Raw genomic sequence first — 6,485 nt, 5'->3', positions numbered from 1 at the left:
TTTGGTGCACTGCACAAAACTCTTCTTAAAAGAAGTGACTTTTGTGTTGTTTAACTGGAATGTCAGAATGGAACAGTTGGTTCATTTCGGTGGAACTGCACAAAGGGAGATCTGTGTTCCAATCCTCATCATCCATATTGGCGCCATAACCTTCCTTTAGGTAAGAATGATATTTAATGCATGTGTTCATCTCTATTTTCCGACTGCCATGAGAAAATAATGCTATTTTTTACTAGTACACTTGTACTCCCTCACTGACAAAACCAATTCTGAATTAGAAGGCCAATCATGTACTTGGTTTCACCAACTGGTGAGGAGAAAGAGAAACAGAGCATGAAGAGGAAGAAGAAGAAGAATAAACAGTGCCAAGGCGATCTTGCTGAAGCCAGAGGCCTCAGTCGAGGCCATTCAAGGGCTCCGGCAACGACTACCTTACATGTGAGACGATCCTCCAGGGAGCCCTTCCACTTCTGCTGTCTCACTTAATTAATTAGGAGTACTTAAGTACCACTAATTTATTACTGCCTAATTTTCCTGTTGGAGTTAAACAAATCTTTAGTAGGACCCTATGCTGAATCATGTACGTGTGTATGTTTGTCTATGGAGGTGAATCATGTGGTGGAGCAGGGAGGGAATATTATTAGTGTCATGACATAATAGTGCTATTGTTTTGCATGTCAATTTATTGCCATTGGTTCAATGAGGCAATGTTTTGCGTATTGTCCATCATGAATTTGATGCTACTGTTTGAGTAATATGCTAATGTCTTCCTATCCTTTCTCACTAAGCTAATGAAGGTTTCACCTTGTTCCTACTTGTGCAAACAGGGATCATGTTGTGCCAATCATACATTTTAGTGGAACTACACAAGACAATACAATGAACTGTATCCCAGCCAGTGCTTTAACTCTGCTGGAAGTTCTTGATAATCTTTCGATATAATCTCAGCACTGGTAAACAAGAGTGATTTCAACCATACATTTGAAGTGCAAAAAAATATATACTATTGTGTGATTCCAGTGAGTGCTTTATCATCTCTTATGGGACTACATGAATAAGCTTTTTTTCTCAGGTTGGTACGGGCCTAAGGCCTTCATCCATATTAGTTTGCTGTCATCTCTATTTGTATCGTGCTACTGTCATGAGAAACTCCTTTATCTTTGCACGTTAAAGTTTTGCAACCTATGATAAATGGCAATGCTTTGAGTGTTGAGCTAATTGGCACTGATTAAATAAACTAATACCTCTCTTTAAGCAAGACTACTATGTTGCTAACTTTACCCATTAAGATAATGAGGGTGCTTCTATTTGTTAGTGTATGTTTCATCAACTAGTCCCACTATTACAGTAATCTCACTCTCTCAATATATGTGCCAACAGGGATGCTCGATTTTGGTGGAACTGCACAAAAACTGTGGGTGCTTCATTGCCTCGACAACTTCCATCCTTTCCTGTCAGTCGCTAAGCTCGGCTTGCTTTCTTCCTTTGCTGTCAGTCGCTTGGCTTATCTCGGCTTCCAGTCAAAGGAAATAGTAATTGATATGCTACCTCACACAGGTTGGTACTGGTCTTTATCCTGATTATTGTGCCTGTCATATGTATTGGTAATTTGGTATTGTGCTACTGTTTGCCGATCTCATAAAGGAGTAATTTGGAGCCTGAACTCGCAGTCAAATCATTATATCGGGTGATTTCAGTAAAACTGCACAAAATGATCAGATGGAAAGGTACTTATGCTGCTGCTATGTACTCCAAAGTTCACTCAGACAAGCATCGATGTTGACAAGAAGAAGTGCCTATATTCATTCGAGTATCAACCGGCGTCAACCAATTGTCAAACTCCAAGTATTAGGAGAGTGAACGCCAAAAATATTGCTTGGTGCATAGCCCAGAAAAACGCAGTCCAGTCTTTGCTCCCAACTTGTGCCTTTTGGTTATCGGCACATATGGTAGCGAACTATATGGCATGGAGTCTAAAGATTCCAGACAAGTTGGTTGACGCGTATATTCATCTGGCACTTAATCAGTCTGCACGCCAAGGATGCTCCATTTCAGTTGAACTGCACAAAAAATTTGGGTGGTTCATTTTCTCAACCGCCTCCTTTCTCGTCTGCAATGTAGAATTTTGGCGAGATACAGGACCAAGATGAGCCAGTAAACTAGTTGGATGAAAGTAGTGGCCAAGTTGCTCAAACCTCCCTCGGCACGAGGCCACTATTTGAGGATAAACCTACAAGCAAAGTTCGGATTGTCTGTGCTGCCTCTTTTGTACTCGAAAGTTTACTCGTACAAGAACTAATTTTAGCAAGAAGTACCTCCGATTGAACACCATTTACCAGTCTGTACCCTAGGTAATTAAAGTTCGTCCATGGATCATATTGGTTGTGATCTCAATCATTTGGATGCATAAACATACAGAACATGTGTATATCTGAATCTTTTTGTGAATTATGTATGAATATTGTCGTGTGATCTATCAATCATTTGGATGCATGGATAGCTTGTGTATATATGAATCTTTTGAGTTGTTGATAGTGAATGTTGGCTATGAATATGAATGTGTCCTGTGAACCTGAGTTTGATAGGAATGTTCACCTTTTCTGTTGTATTTGTGTGTGAACTTGTTAGTATGCCTACTGTGGGGTATAAAACGCAGGTCTCTGTTCTATTTATCTATATATAAGAATAATAATGTGTGTCCAATTTATGTTTTCCCTTCTAACCACATTATATATATTTATATTATTACTATTATCGTATATTTTATAGAGACTTATATATACATTATAAAAACATCCCACGTGTTATTAACTTATAAAAGTAAATGTTTAACGGAAGTTGGCAAGGAAAATCCTGGTTGTTTTTGACTCACAGGCAAGGAAAATCCTTTTTTCGAAATGGAACAGGCAAGGAAAATCCTGGTGATTGCGTATAAAAGCTTGCGAAGATTTTAAGGACCAATTTAATAATAACGCGCTCATTTTTATTTTGAGCAATAACTCGCTAATTTGTTAATTATATATATATAATGTGCCTCTCTGGTTTATTCTTTGATATTAATTGCTCCTTCTAACATAACATTATATATATATAACGAGCCCACCTAAAACGTGTATTTCAAGGAAGTGCAAATGGGCTGGGATTTCTTAGAAAATATAAATGGGCCTGATTGACGCAAAATTATTTATTCACCCAGACCAGCAAATGGACTGTACACTCTAGAAAACATGGGTTAAATATATGCCACATTTTTGCAGGCTGACATGTGGGCCAATAGGTCGAAGCCTACGCAGGGCGTTGTCAACTTGGTCAACAAATGATTGTGTCATCCACAGCCATTGGATTTATATCCAACGGCCGGCATGCACCTTCAATCTCTCGTCTTCTTCCTCCAGCATCGCCGGGACCGCCTGGTCCGGCCTCCGGCGGCTAGCGGCTCTGCTTAGCACGCATCGCTGCGAAGCGCTACCCCACCGCCGGCCAGGCTATCCCTCCACCCCTCGACACCTCCTGTTATTCTCCACAGACTACAGCCCCACGCCGCAACAGAACCAGTTATAACCCTTCTCCTCCTCTCAATCTGCGACTCCACTACCGCGTCTTCCCATCTCCGAGTCGTTCCCGTCCGGGGCCTCGCCGTCGTCCACCGCCTCGCTGCGCTCGGTGCGGCGTGGTCAACAAACGAGAGTCATCGGAAGAGGACTGTACGTGGAGAGCCTGACGGCTGGGACCCACGAGGTCCATGGTCGCACGCAAGGAAAGTTCCTCCTTATTAAGCTGAAAAAAATGTTTCCTCCACCTGACAGCTGGGACCCACCGGCTGTATCTTCGCACGGAAGGAAGTGCCTCCTTGTTTTGCGAAAAAAATTATTCATCCCGTTGACAGCTGGGACCCGTCAGATTTGGTGGCTGACTTGTGGGCCTACTAAGCAGACGTGTACGCACGGCTTTGTCAACTTAATCAACAAATGATTCTAGCAGCTGGACTGTTTGGATGTTAATCCAACAGCCGTGCTCCTTCTTCAACCTCTGTTCTTGCTCCTGTCTCCCGTGGGCGGCACCGCGGCTGTGCTGCCGCGCACCCGAACCAGTGAAGTTTCCCACTCCTCTCCATCTGCGACTCCACTGCCCCGTCTTCCCCATCTCCGGGTCGTTCCAGTCTGGGTGCGCTCGGCACGGTGTGGTCAACATGGTCAACAACCGAGAGTCATCGGAAGATGACTGTACGTGAGAGGCTAACAATGGGGACGCACCACGCCCATGGACGCCTGCATGCAACAGAACACGGCGTGGTCAACGTGGTCAAGGAACGACTTCCGTCGGAAGTATACTGTACATGGAGAGTCTGACAGTTGGGTCCACGGCCACAGCAAGTAAGTGCCTCCTTATTATGCGGAAAATAATGATTCCTCCAACTGACAGCAGGGACCCACTGGACGGGCCACTGTATTTTGCAAAAAAAATGTTTGCCCCCTGACTTCTGGGACCCACCTGATGGGCCACCGTATTTCGCGAAAAAAATGTTCCCCCCGCTGTCAGCTCGGACCCACCGGAAGTGCCTCCTTATTAAGCAGAAAAAATGAATACTCCCCCTGCTGGCTAGGACCCACCTTGGTGGGAGGCTGACTTGTGGGCCCACTAAGTTGACGGGGATGGAGGGCTTTGTCAACTTAGTCAATATGAACGATTCTAGCTTCAGTGACCGTACGATGTCCATCCAATAGCCATCGTGCTTCTTCAACCTCTGGTCTTCTTGCTCCAGCCGCCCAAAGCTGCGCCGATCGTGTCGCCTGCTCCTGCCTCCCGTGGCCGGCTGTGATGCCGCGGAGGCCTCACCGCCCCCTAATACTCCCGCCACTGGCCAGGCCATCCCTCCACTCACCCATGCTTCCACTGACGCGTCTTCCCTGGCTCCGTGTTGTCCCCTTCCTAGGCCTCGCCGTCGTCCACTGCCGTGGTGCTCTCCGCGCGGCGTGGTCAACGTGGTCAAGGAACGACTTCCATCGGAAGAGTACTATACGTGGAGAGGCGGACAGCTGGGTCCACGGCCACAGCCCAATCTTTTTGTGATTTGCCAAGTAAGTCGCTTTGTCAGGCTTGTTGGGCTGCAAATCTTTCAAGACGAGGAGAGCTTTCATTTGGCTGGCCGAGAAAATGGCCCATCAGTAATGAGAAATGGGTGTACATTTTTAAAACACATCAAACCGGCAATTAGTTTCAAATATCTTTTTTTCATTTCGAGATTTTAAATTACATTAATTTTTATGCGTGGAGAATTTGTTGGATTTTATATTGATATACATTTATTTTTAAAATCAGTTTGAATGTGAGTCGAAATTTCGGGATTAAAAACAGTTCGGACCGCACCGAAATATGCAAAATTTCGTATAATTTTTTAACCGTGGCCACAATATGGGCTGTAATGCTAACAAAAAGAATATGGGCTCCAAAAAAACCTTAAGAATTAGCAAATGGGCTGTAAATTATTAGAAATAATGGCAGATGGGTTGTATGTTGTTTTCCACAGATTTGAGGCTTTCCTAAAAAAAGGTTGACGCACAAGCAGTGACTGTTGGATGTCTATCCAACGGTCGTCGTGCTTCTTCAATCTCTGCTCTTCCTGCTCCAGCTGCTCAAACAAGCGCCGGCGGGACTGCCTGCTCCCTCCTCCCCGCGGTCGGCTGTGCTGCCCCGCTGGCCTCACCACCCCAACGTACTCCCATCGCTGGCCTAGCCATCCCTCTACTCACCCACACCTGCTGTTATTCTCCGACGACGGCTGACGAACCAGTAAACCCTCGTACAGTCATACTCCCCTCCGCGTGGGAAACAACTGCCGAGTCTTCCCTGCCTCTGTGTCGTTCCCTTCGTAGGCCTCGCCGTCGTCCACCACCCTGGTGCTCTCAGTATGGCCTGGTCAACATGGTGAACGATCGACATGCATCTGAAGTGGATTGTACGTGGAGAGGCCGACAGCTGGGTCCACGGCCACACGCAAGGAAATGCATCGTTATTATGCGCAAAATACTGATTCCTCCACCTGACATCAGGGACCCACCGAAAGGGCCTCTGTATTTCGCGAAAAAAAGTTACCGCCGCTGACAGCTCGGACCCACCAGCTATATCTTCGCACACAAGGAAGTGCCTCCTTATTACGCACAAAAAAATGAATACTCCCCCTGTTCGCGAGGACCCAGTATAGTGGCAGGCTGACTTGTGGGCCTACTAAGTTGACGGGGACGGAGGGCTTTGTCAACTTAGTCAATATGCATGATTCTAGTTCCAGTGACCGTACGATGTGCATCCAACGGCCGTAGTGCTTCTTCAACCTCTAGTCTTCTTGCTCCAGCCGCCCAAACCAGCACCGGTCGTGCCTCGTGCTCCTGCCTCCCGTGGCCGGCTGCAATTCGGTGGAGGCCTCACCACCGCCTACTACTCCCACCGCTGGCCAGGCCCTCCCTCTACTCACCCACACCCCCTGTTAT

This window comes from Triticum aestivum, chromosome 3B, assembly GCF_018294505.1.
Source record: "Triticum aestivum cultivar Chinese Spring chromosome 3B, IWGSC CS RefSeq v2.1, whole genome shotgun sequence".
Classification (NCBI taxonomy): domain Eukaryota; kingdom Viridiplantae; phylum Streptophyta; class Magnoliopsida; order Poales; family Poaceae; genus Triticum; species Triticum aestivum.
The sequence above is the reverse complement of the archived record's forward strand: the minus strand, read 5'-3'. Positions refer to the sequence as shown.